Below are 13198 nucleotides of genomic sequence, written 5' to 3'. Positions count from 1 at the left end.
ATGTTTATAATATCCTTAAATCAATAAGGATTCATTTTCCTCCGAGTAACCATATTCAGAACAAGGTTTGTTTATTAAGAACTTATCCAAAAAAAAAAAGACCTCAGAATGTTAACTACAGGGCAATGTCAACTTGGAAATCTTAGGGGTTGGGTCAATCATACTAATATTTGAGATTCTGGTTCCAGGAGGTCTAGTTTTTTTTTTTTTTTTTTTTTGCGGTACGCGGGCCTCTCACTGTTGTGGCCTCTCCCGTTGCGGAGCACAGGCTCCGGACGCACAGGCTCAGCGGCCATGGCTCACGGGCCCAGCCGCTCCGCGGCATGTGGGATCTTCCAGGACCGGGCCACGAACCTGCGTCCCCTGCATCGGCAGGCGGACTCTCAACCGCTGCGCCACCAGGGAAGCCCCCAAGGAAGTCTAGTTTTAGCTGACAGACTGGCCGCTCCAATAAAGGGTTGTCCTCCCACTTTGCCCTTGCTTGGTCAATGCATATAAAAAAGGATATCCTGAAAAGTGACATTTTTTAGAGACATTACTGTTCATTGCCTTCAAGGATTGCTTGAGAGAAGACAAACTCATGCCCTTTAGCTCCACCTCCGTGCTCTGAGGCTGGACCCATCAATGTTCTTCAGTAAAGATGTCTGAGCTGTTTCTTGAACTAATTTATGCCTCTGTTCTTATTTGGCAATTTACTTTCCTGGTTGTACATCTCAAACAAACCAAAGCAGCTCTTCTGGAAATTCTTCTTTATCCTTATTTTATATTGTTTCTTAAAGTTTGCATCACAGGTCTAACTAGCTTGTACTTCTTTATCAAATGATCAAATGCTTTCCTAATTTTGAACATGCTGCAGTGACAGGATTTCCTGTTATCGTGAAAAGTTCAGTGATATTTGATTTAGCGGTTTTCAAGCGGTTTTAGCGGTTTTAGTGTTCAATATGCAAATTGAAAATATTAAGGTTAGGAATAAAGACTTCAGTTGCTTTGGATTTCTAAAAATAAATATTATTAACTAAAAATCATTAAAAGGTCAAGATGATGGGATTGTTTCCAAATACAGGAAGGTGTTTTGACTGGTTTCTAAGTGGTGGGGTCCTATTTTCTTCATATTTATGATTAATGTTCCCCCAGCCCTGTTTACTAACTTTACAGTATTACTTATCTACTTATGTGTAGGTTCAATTAGGCCAGGGAGGTAAAAAACACTGTAAAAAATTTCTGAATTTTAATCTTGCAATTTGCATCTGACGTGGTTAAAAATGTGAGAAAATTAAGCAGTGTTTTGTAATTGCAGTGTGGATACACCTTAGTAGGTTGTTGAGAAGAGAGTGAATCGATATTGTTAAACTACTGCAAACATTAGAACAGATGCACCCTGAGCAGTTACCTTAAGGTACTTCATTTTGCTACGGAAGAATTATTTCAGATGTTGTTTGTTAGACTTAAAATGTATACGACCATATCCCAAAGCTAGAGGCTGTGACGTATCTGTAAGTCTTTGTGAGTAAAAGGAGATTTCTTGATTTCTTTCCTCAGTCTGATTGAAACTGTGAAGATGGCCAGAACTCCAAGGCCAAAAACATATAAAGCAATATAATGACTCAGGTTTTCTAAGATAGTGGAAACCTGGTTTGGAATAAGTAGGATTTGGGAACCTGTACCATTCTCCCCCATTTCTTGGGGTCTGCCCTTTTTCCTGCTTGTCTTCCTGAATAACTTGGGGGCTACACATCCTTGGCTGCAGTTGACTGGTCCAGTGACGGATCCCTGACTTTAGCTAGGCCACTTAGAATACGTCCCTAGTATTTTTCAAACTGATACCAATGAAAAGAATCCATGTTTTTCCAGGAGTAGAAGTTGAAAGGTGTACAGCTCACGGGCTGTTGGTGGCTGTGGTGGATGGACTTAAGGTGACCCCACATCCCTGGTCCTGGTGCAGATGTGCTTGTGTAATCCCCTCCCTCTGAGAGTGAGCAGCACCTGGGGCTTGCTTCCAACACACTGAGTAGGGCAAAGGCGTTGGATGTCACTCTTGTGATCGCATTGATTATAGAGACTCCACTGTGGGCTGACGTTTCAAAGCAAGGTTCCATGAGTCCTGCTACCACAAGGAAATGAATTCCACCAACAACCGGGGGGAGTGTGGGAGCAGGCCCCGCCCTAGTCGAGCCTCTAATGATAGCGAAGCCCTGGATGATAGCTTTGTTGCAATTCTATGAAACCCTAAGCAGAGGAGCCAGGTAAGCCGTGCCTGGACTTCTGACCACAGGGACTGTAAGATAGTAACTGTATGTTATTTTATGCTGCTAAGTTTATGGGAATTTGTTACTCTTTTGTATTTTTGAAAAGTCTGATCATGGCGTCATATAGCCAAAACTGCTAGCTGTTTCAAGGTATCTGTATATTTGACTATAATGTTTAAAAGTCTAACTTTATGTTTTCCATTTGAAACTGATGTTTTGATGTTGTGTATAGGCTAAATGTAAAAGTAAACATATTCAAAGCATTGGCTGTACCCTTTTGACTTAACATCACTTAATTTCATTAATTTTGGTAATTGACATGGATAAGACTCATGGAGAGTCCTGTAGCCCTTTCTCTTTTCCCAGAATCTTTCCTCCAGTTTTCTAAAATTTCAGTTTGAACACAATTTACCCCAATTTCAAAATGCTTGCATTCTCACCATTGAGTAAATAGCAATAATTCTAATCCCCTAAATACCTTTCCCAGTCTCCTCGTAGACAGTAGATAATAAAAATATTGTGAAACTCAAATTCAAAATATCAGCATAAACAGTGAGAATTTAGTGTGATTCTCCAAAATTACTTAATAACACTACAGGCTTGTAGTTAATTTCCTGCTTTTTATTCCTGGACATAATAGCATCTGCTCATCTGGCCCTTTCTTCTCTCTCTTCTGCTCAGAATGCAAGAAGCTGGCCACTTGCAATGGTTTAGCTGTCCTAGTATCCATATTATTCTAGAAGGACAAATGTAGTGGAAAACAAAGAAACAAACAAAATCTCATCCTTACCTGTATTGCATAGAGCATATCTGGCGTGGTGGCCGCAAGACTGGGGAGGGGTAGAAAGCATGGATTGCTTCCCAAATGCATTCTTCACTGGGTTATGCTTTCTATTGGGAGGTTTGGTCTTAAAGAGAAAGACAAATTGTTGAAGATCGTCATCACGTATTCATTTATCTACTCATTTGAAGATTGTTTACTTAAACAAAGACATATGAACCACATGCTTAATCAATACTATTTGATAATAAGCAAATGGGAGTCTGGAAATTTGTAGAATTGAAATTCATGAATATACACAGACATTTCTATGTGGATTCTTTTCCCTTCTTCATTCAAGGAATACCTCCCCTCTGTGTGACATCCACAAATCTTTATTATGCAATAGATCTATGAGATCAATAGATGCTTTGATTCATAACATACTTATTGTTCCTATCAGATTACTGCAGATAATTTTTATTCCTGTTTTATAGATACAGTGATAAAAAATTATATAGCATTACAGAAAGGTTTAGCCAGGACAGATCTTCTCCAATTGTGTTCCCTGAGAACCACATGTCTCATATCTTCGTGGCTGCTTGCAAACAAAAAGTCCCATGAGCAAGTAAACTTGGAAAATGTCCTTCACAGAATTTAATAATAAACATTAGCATATGTTAAAATGCTCTGAGAAGCTCTAATATATAAAATTAAATGAGGGAAGGATAAAGGAAACAAGGTAAAAGAAAGAAATCTGCTTTAAGATTAAATGATCAAACTTCATTGCACCAAGGTAGACTTTTTCCCAGCATATGTCCTGATATTCTTCAGCCCCTTCTTGCAGACTTTCTCTCCCACCCCATCCCCAAAGCTGTCCTCTGGACAGCACTATGACAAGCCAGGTCTAGGGGCATCCACTAACAAATACATATCTGTTGGGCTCTTGCTCTGTGCCAGCCATGGTGGTAGGTACTAGACACTTAATGTTGAGCCAGCACAGTCTCCTGCCTGCCCACGATGAGAAGAGAGTAGTAGAGAAATAAACAAGCAGCTGCAGGGAAAAGCAAAGCCTATTCATAAGAGTACATCAATGGCGAGTAACTTTACACAGTTTGGGAGGGAGCATGGAAGGCTTTCTGGAGGAGGAAATATTTAAGCTAAAACCTGACTGGTGGGTTTCTGTGTACCAGGTGAAGAACCAGAGGAGAGGTATCTGTTACAAAAGAGTGATTTGCTTGCAGGACAGAAAGCCTGGAAGGAGACTCTTTCAGTATGGCTAGAGCTACCCCTAAGAGTGTTGTTAGGCCTCAGAGATTGGCAGGGCCAAATTCTGAAGAGCCTTGAAGAATTGTTTTTCTTTTCTTTCAATGAGAGTTATTTCCCCTTGAGTTATTAGTCTAATTTTTTCTCTTATAGACGAGAATGATGCACATGCATGATTAATGGACCCATTAACTCAGAGAGTTAGGACACCATCAGTGGCATTCAATACTTCCTTCTAAGCCTGCATTGAGCTTCCAGAAGATTGACAGTGACTGATTCTACTCAGAGGGGGTCCATAACGTTCTTTTTAATGGTTCCATTTCATCCTAAAATTTTACAAAACCTGTATTTAGTGTCTTTGCACTTAAGCAAACTGGTAGATTCCAGTGTTAACAAATATCAAAGCCAGAGACGCCTGCCTACATTCTTGTCTGGCTTTTGCTAGACTTGAAAGTGTTATATGATTGTTCGTTTAGCAGCAGTCTCTAAATAAGAAAATATTGCAACACATGCTTGAGGTTTTTTTCAATTAAATGTTAAATAGATGCAGAAATCTGGATGCTGACTCCCTTTAAATGGTTTAAATTTTAACAGTACATTTTGCATTGTGCAATAAAGAACCAGCTGTAAGTGCAATGAGTATTTGTTTATGATGTCTTGGTGGTAATTGGGTTTAGCAAGGCATGCAAAGAGCAGTTTTCTTCAAATGACTTATTGCAAGTGTGAAAGGAGGACAAGTTTCCTTTCTACAGGCGAGCTTCCTTTCTTCAGTCCTAGTGATGGCATTGTGAATAAATTGCAGCACAGATTCAATACCGAGCATAAAAGACCATTGTCCCAGGTGCATGGACATAACTTATAATTACTCTACTATGTAAAGGATGCTATTACTCTGACTTACATTTGTTATAATTGCTGGGAATTATTCTTCAAGTAGCTAGAAATAAACGATCATTAACAGATGATGTCCTGTGTAATTCTGATATATGATAACCAGCACGATTTTATTCTTCTCTCCAGAGGTAAAATGCTTCGCTTATAATAACAATTTAAGAATTGGGGGGAATGGTTTGGAACCTGCTTCCTGAAAGATCACTGAAAATGTTTTGCTGCTCCTATAAAATTCCGCTAGTTTATTTTCCATTAACATGTTTATTTTTAACCGCCAGTGTTTTTCTAGTGAAGAATCATGATCCATCAGGACCTACTTTGTGCCAGCTGTGGTTCAACTGTTTTTTATTGCTGGAGCAAGACACAGGATGACACACAATTGTCTTTAAGGTTAGATATTTCACCCATGACAACTCAGATGCCTTTTTTTTTCCCAGTGACTGAATTTTCACCTTCAAATCCCAGAGGTCACCCAAAGGTAATGTTTTCCTTAAAACATACCTATTAAAGTGACCTAAGCCTTAACATAAACAAAATCTTTTAAAATGCAGGCGCCCGAAAAATCCAGGATTTCAATCCTGGCTCCAATGTTTGAATATGAAAAGGCGAGCAAGGCATAATGAAATTCCTTTTGAAGCAAGCCTTAATTTTAAAGAAGTAGCCTAATTTAATCATACGACCCCTTCCTCCCCACAAATGTATCGTCAGCTTAGATTTTCTTACTTTATTGGAAAAAAAAAATTCACTCGTTAACTGTAAATATTGAGTCTTACCAGTGATCACCTTTCTCCGTGTAATGTATTACTACTGTGTTGACTATTAGGTTATTAAAAATGAAATAATTCCAACCTTTCATAGCCTTAACTTTCCCCAACAATATTATCACAGCGGCAATGCACGTATTCCTTCCACTTTTCTGACAATTTGACTCAGCTGTAAAAGTTTATGGATACATGTTGTTTTAAGGTCTGATTAAAATAAATAAGGAAGGAGAATAGAAAGCAATGTTTATTAATGCCTACTGTGTGTCAAGCGCGTTTATAGAGATACCTTAGCTATTAGTCACTTTGTTTTGAAGAAGAGGGTTTAGAAATCCTGCACTATTTTCTCAGTCCCATGTCTTATGTGACTTGTGGTTTCCTGAACTTTGTGAGGTTCTCACAATCCACCTTGTAAATTTGCTGCAGGGCTGTTTGTCTCTCCAGCTGGAACTGCCCCGACATGATGGACACGGAATCATAAAGGCAGGATGGCCTGATTCTTTGCAGGTGATATTGGAGGTAGAACCGGTGTTTCCAGTTCCTGGATGTGGGACCAATTGAAGGAGAAATGGAATTAACTGCATCTCATCATCCAAAATCATTCTGCTGCGTTTCTGTAGTATGGGCTTTATTTCCACAAACAGGAACTAAAAAATCTGAAGATGCTTGGGATAGACCTCCAATGTAAAGAAATATAACAATTATTTATTCTCACACCACTTAAAAGAAGGGGAGCCAAATATTTCGTTTTTATGTTATTTCAATTTTTTTTTTCTGGTGTTAAAAGTAAAACATGCCCATTTTAGAAAACATGAAGACATATAAAAAAGAAAATAAAAATTGAGCATAATGCTGCCATCAGGAAATAATCACACTCATTTGGGCATATCTACAAATATGTGTTTAAAATTGGAATACTATCACATATATTTTGAAAATTGGGATCGTAATGTAAGCAGGACCACTTAAAATTTACTTTCTTTGAGTCTCTCTCAGATTTTTATTCCCATTGCAATTAGAGAAGCTCAGATCTTGACCTGGAAAGCCACATAATCCTAGAGGGATTTTTTTTTTTCTATGCATTATTCTGGGAGATCCCAGTGCTCTTAAATATACTTGAAAACATGATTTTCCATGGCTGCTTAGTGTTTAGTCCTATGGACATAATACAGTTTTTTTAAGCATCCCCTCATTGTTGGACATTTAATTCGAAAACAGTTTGTTGTTGTTTTAAGTCATGCTTCAATGAACACGCTTGGAAACTCTGAGGGGAACTTCCTGGCCCGGTTCACAGCTATATCACAGGGTCACGTGCACCGGCCAGCACAGGACTAATGCTCAATAAAAACGTTTTGCATTAATTAATATATTTCTCTGAATCTCTTCCTATCTCCCTGGGAAAGATTTCTAGAAATGGAATTACAGGGTCAAAGTCAAAGAAGTTTAATAAGTCTCTGTATAGGGAACTGCATTTCCCACTTGTATTAGCACCCATGGAAAGGGTGACTTATTCTTACTGAAGCTGCTGATTAAGTGGAAGTATTGACAGTTTATAATATAAACACGGCCTCAAGATCCTCTGTACAACACTGGAAACCCTTCTGATCTTCTAATTCTACCTGCCACACAAACACCAACTCAATTTCATCTCTCTTTTTAAGATGTATGTCAGTGATGTTTAAAAATTTTCTCCTCTTGAATTCCTCAGAATTCTTTTTTTTTTTCTGGTGGGGAAAAGATGAACTTTTTATTTTTATTTCTTTATTTTTAATTGGAGTATGGTTGACTTACAATGTTGTGTTAGTTTCTGGTGTACCGCAAAATTCTTAATAACGGTAACTCTATACTTTCCCCTCAATAAATTATTTAGTTATGCTATTTTCTCCTGTGTGTGTATGTGTGTGTGTGTGTTTTGTTTTTGTATGTGTGTGTGCGTGCACGCGTATGTGTGTGGTTGGCCAGCATTTCACATGACAATGTCTTATTTAACTAGATTGCAGACCCACTGAAGACAGAACATTGTAGTGATTGAGAACACAAGGGATATGGCTCTAATTCTTAATGGCTCAACACAAGTGACCTAACTCTGTCTTTTCATCTGTCACTGGGATTAGTGATACGTCCCTCTCTTGAGTATTCTAAGGATAAAATGAGAAACTGTATGTAAAGTGCTTAACACAGAGCCCTGCAGATATTAAGTGCTCAATAAATTTTGGTTCTGTTTTAATCTTGTGCTTGTCTGGAATTATGTAGCATCATTTTGGAGATGATTAGTCTACTCAGTGAGCTGGAAATATGATCCGTGGGATCAGCAGTTACTACTGTCCTGTCAGGAACAAATGAAGGGCACAGGATGATATAATGTTTCCTGGGATTTACATTCTTACCCTTAGAATGGGCACTACTACCCTGGACCCGCTAATCTATGATTCTTTTAAGGGTCTCGGTAGTAATCTGTAGTCAGAAAAATGGGGAGATAGGTCATACTTTCAATCAAAAAGCATCAAAGCATCTCTGAATGCACACCTCCAATCAAAGCACATGCCTGGGAACAAAGCTGGATGCAGACTTGAGATCAGTCTTTCACGGGGGGAAAACATCTTGTTGGCATTTCTCCTGGCATCCTTTTTTCAACCATTGGTAATACTGTATTTACTCACTTTGTAATCTGGTGATATTTATGGCTTAAACCTGTTTACGAAGATCCCTTTTTTTTTTTTTTTTTCCGCGGTATGCGGGCCTCTCACTGTTGTGGCCTCTGCCGTTGCGGAGCACAGGCTCCGGACGCGCAGGCTCAGCGGCCATGGCTCACGGGCCCAGCCGCTCCACAGCACGTGGGATCTTCCCGGACCGGGGCACGAACCCGTGTCCCCTGCATCGGCAGGCGGACTCTCAACCGCTGCGCCACCAGGGAAGGCCCCCAAGATCCCTTTTGATGAAACGTTCTGGAAAGATTTATTAGGCATGAAAATCCTGTTTTCCACTCTTTGCATCTGCTGTCAAAGTACCATTCAAGATCCAGGTCCACTTTAAAAGCTCACTTAGCACGGATACCTCTCAGGTTGGTATTCCCACCGCAGCTACAGAAGCCCTAAATGTGACCTGGAAAGCCTCCTAGCCTTACAGGAAAAGAGCCACAGTGCTTCTGGTCCTATTGATTTATCAGAGATTCGGGAAGGTGGAAGGGATTTTTGACAAGATAGAACAAGTGGTAGTTTGGAAGTTCAACATTGTATTTTAATCACACAAAAAAGAATTTTCAGAAAAGGCTACAAAAAGCTTTGGCTATCAAAAATGATAGAAACAAGGGGTAGAAAAATGAGAAGAATATCTAAAGGTAAGTTTTTAAAGTTAGGATCCACATGATAATATAGATTTAGAGGTCAAAACTTGGATTTTCCATTTTTATATTTTGCTTTACCGCACAAGAAGCTTGTACTAGAAAAAGGTTCCAACTGGCTTGATTTTTCCTATTCAAGGAATTATTCTCCAGTGGAAAATTCATGAATGAACAGAAGTACGTATGTGTCCAATTTTCATCGGATGGACCAACTGCTAAAACCTCTAAGACCTAGAGATTGAGAGGTTTAGGGAGATGCTAAGCATTCCTTGGAGAAAAACCCAAATGGATCTTTGAGATGCAGTATTGAGAGCGATTTCATGCCTCTAGCAATACTCTTACTTTCCCCATCGTATTTTTTTTTTTTCTTTATCTGTCTATGAAAAGTAGGGTCAAAAAGGCAAACACAAGTTTGTTAGAAATAGAAGAGACACTGTGTTAGGGACAGCTTTTACCTAAGAGAAGGGAATGAAGAACGGCAGGGAAACTTTAAGCTTGCTATTTTTTTTTTTAATAGATACTGATTATTGATGACAAAAGGCTGTTTTCCTGAAGGAGGAATCATTATAGGAAAAGAAAACATCAAACCGATGTGACCTTTAAACCAGTCTTGAAAGTTTTGCTACACTGTCAGATGGAAGAGGGAATTGCGTTTGAAGGTAGAACTAGGACCAGTGGGGAGAAAAACTTGGAAAGACACATACTCTGAATTGATCAGAGACCTTTTTATATTTGTGGACTTGGTCAAGAGCCTACTTAAAATGGTGATGCAACTAGGCATTGTGTCCCTATCCTTCACTCTGTAGTTATGTCATCTCACAAACATGCAGAAAAAATTGGATAGAACCTATTATATGGTCTTATTAAACTTTGCATGCATAGACACAGCTTCTATCTTTCAGTTTATGACAGAGCTTAAAATTCTTGATGTTTGAATATTAAAAGAGGAAGTGACAATTACCGCGCTACGGTGTTTGCCACCACTTAGCAATTATATGGTGACTCCTGCAGCTCCTTCCTTGCTACTTAAAAGAGCATCAGTGAGTGTAGTGAGTCTCCTCACCCTTCACCTATTTACCAGATGATACAACTCAGGCCAAGAGAGACAAATGACTGACACCAAAACCCAACTCATCAGTGATGTGGAATTAATGTGAACTCTCTGAAAACCTGCTTTGGAGTTTGGTGGGTCTAGGTTTGAATCTCTTCTCTGCCACTTGTTTGTGCAACTTTTGGTACGTCACACTGTTCCAAGCTCCAAGCCTGCTCTCTTTTCTGTCAAATGAAGGTAGTAATACCTTACTCTATAAGTATAATAACTTACTCTATAAGTAATACTTATAGAGTTGTTTTAAGGGTCATATGAAATGTACTTGAGCTTATAGAAAGCGCTTGCCTTAGTGCCAAGCATACAATGGACATTCAAAAAGATGGTGGCAATTATCACCATGTCCTTGACAGCAGCCTTTCCTTAATATAAATGGTCCTTGGATTGTGGGTCTCAGAAAACATAATCTTGTTCCGTTAATTATACCATTAAGTTTTAAGAAAAATGAGATGTCTTTTTTAGAATATTAAGAAAATCCTATCATGACAGAATCTGCCACCATTTTTTAATATTTTGAACATGAAGAATTCGCTCACATAGAAGGTGAGACTATAACTTTGTGTTATTAGCTTGTCATGACACTCTTACGGAATGGACGGATCGTGTATGATAATACCAAAGTTACTTCTATGGCTATTGAACCTGCTTGCACAGTATTTAGCCAAAGGATGTCTGTAAATTCAGCATGCTTGATCAGAAATCACAAATTATACTTATTGGGGAGTATGCCAATTTGCGAGTAACACATAGAAAGGTTAGACTGTGCTAAAAGTAAACTTGAAATGGCATTCTTTTGAAATATCAGTGGTATTGTCTCATGCAGTTGTCAAAAGGGAAAACTGCACAGCCTTTGGTGAGAAACACAGAGGACCGTCAGTCCAGGAGACACAAGTACCTTCCAGTTGGCATTGGCCCCAGTAAAGATATTGAATAATAAACAGTCTGACTCTCACTTTTTTTAGTAATAAACTTCCTAACTTTTGAATTTCTCTTGTAAAATGTAATAAACACAAAGTATTATTATTTTGTAAATACTTATGACTCGTTCATACTTTGTAAGACACTGAATAAATTTACCATCCTTTATCACTGTCCTTTTTAGGCTTGTTAACCCTTTTTTACTTTGATTATTATAAACATTCATAAAATTAACATTTTAAGTGGCCATTTTTTATAAGTATCTGTTTAGTTTACAACCGCTAATGAAACTTAGGAAAAATCTTTCTAAGGGCTGCTATTATTTTTTACAGGGTAGAAATAACGTCGCTTGCACTTGTAGTGACATCAGGTCAGTGGTGTTTAATTCCTCTGGACCACAGGCCAGAGCCAAAATGTGTCCTTTCTGGTTTGGAGACTTACCATCGACTATGGGATTAGGTTCAAAGTCCTTTGAACCTTCTCTCTGCTCCATAGGATTGACCATTACCACCTTTGTTACCACACCAAACTCTGCAAAGATGTTTATACTACATCTATGCAATTTTATTATACTTATTTGAACATCTCTATTTCTATTTACCTACCTACCTACCAATCTGTATCTCGTTATCTACCTATCTATCTAACCACCTATCATCTATATACCTACCTATCTGTTCATCCACTCTTACAGAGGACCAACTATTTTTTAAAGGCAGTGACTGTGTCCTAAATGTTTTCATATCCTTAGAAACAAGCACAATGTCTGGTTCTTGATCTAGGTCAAAATCAGCACATGCTCAGTGAATGAATTCTCTGGCCGTGACTAAACTGTGAGCATTTTAGAGATGGAGCCTGAATAGCATCCTCTTTATATTCCTAGTGTTTAGCCTAGCATGCGATACATAGTAGGCCCAGAAAATGCATTTGGCTTAAATAAGTGAATACATTCAAAAAATAGAAAAAAAAAATCTAATTTAATTGTTGTAATTACTGTTGGAAACTATTCAACATCTAAATTTTGTTGTATTCTGGCTTTTCATCTTTCAATGGGATAGGCATTGATTAAGATATTCCTAAGTTTTCCTTTTCTGACAATTCTCTACATGGGTTATCCTGTGTGTCTGATGCAATGTTGGGGGAGGTGGGGCTGATAGACATCTATATGCCTGAGTTGATTTCCGTGATGGACTTCTGTTGTTGTTATTTGGATAAAAGGGAGGAGAATTTCTTGCATTGGGATTTAGGGAGAACATAGAAATAATACTTTTTAAATGGGCTTTGATACTACCTGGTCCCTTGTGCGTTCATTCCCTGGTCAAATACTAATGGAGCATCAATGTAAGAGTTTATTTCTGGACTTTCAATTCTACTCCATTCATCTATAGGCCTATCTTCATGCCAGGACCACTGTCTTGATAATTGTAGCTTTGCTGTAAATTGGAAATAGGGAAGTGTGAGTTCCTCAATATGTTCTTTATAAATTAGTATTATTATTTTTATTATTTTGCCTCCTGGGTTCTTTGAATTTCCATATGAATTTTAGAATCCGCTCACCAATTTCTACAAAAGAGGCAGCTAGAATTTTGACACCGATTCCATTGACCCAATAGATCGATTTGGGCAGCACTGCCATCTCAACAATATTATGTCTTTAAATCCATGAACACAGGACACCTGTCTACTTATTTTGGTTTCCTTTAATTTTTTTCATCATGATTTTATAGCCTTCAATATACGAATCTTGCACTTCTTTTGTTAAAATTTTTCTAAGTATTTTATTTTTTGTGACACTATTATAAATTGAATTGTCTTCGTTTCATTTTCAGATTGTTCTTTGCCAGAGTATAGAAATACAGGTGATTTTTGTGTGTGTGTGTGTGTGTGGTACACGGGCCTCTCACTGTT

This window comes from Globicephala melas, chromosome 2 (assembly GCF_963455315.2).
Source record: "Globicephala melas chromosome 2, mGloMel1.2, whole genome shotgun sequence".
Classification (NCBI taxonomy): Eukaryota; Metazoa; Chordata; class Mammalia; order Artiodactyla; family Delphinidae; genus Globicephala; species Globicephala melas.
This window is presented reverse-complemented; position numbering follows the sequence as displayed.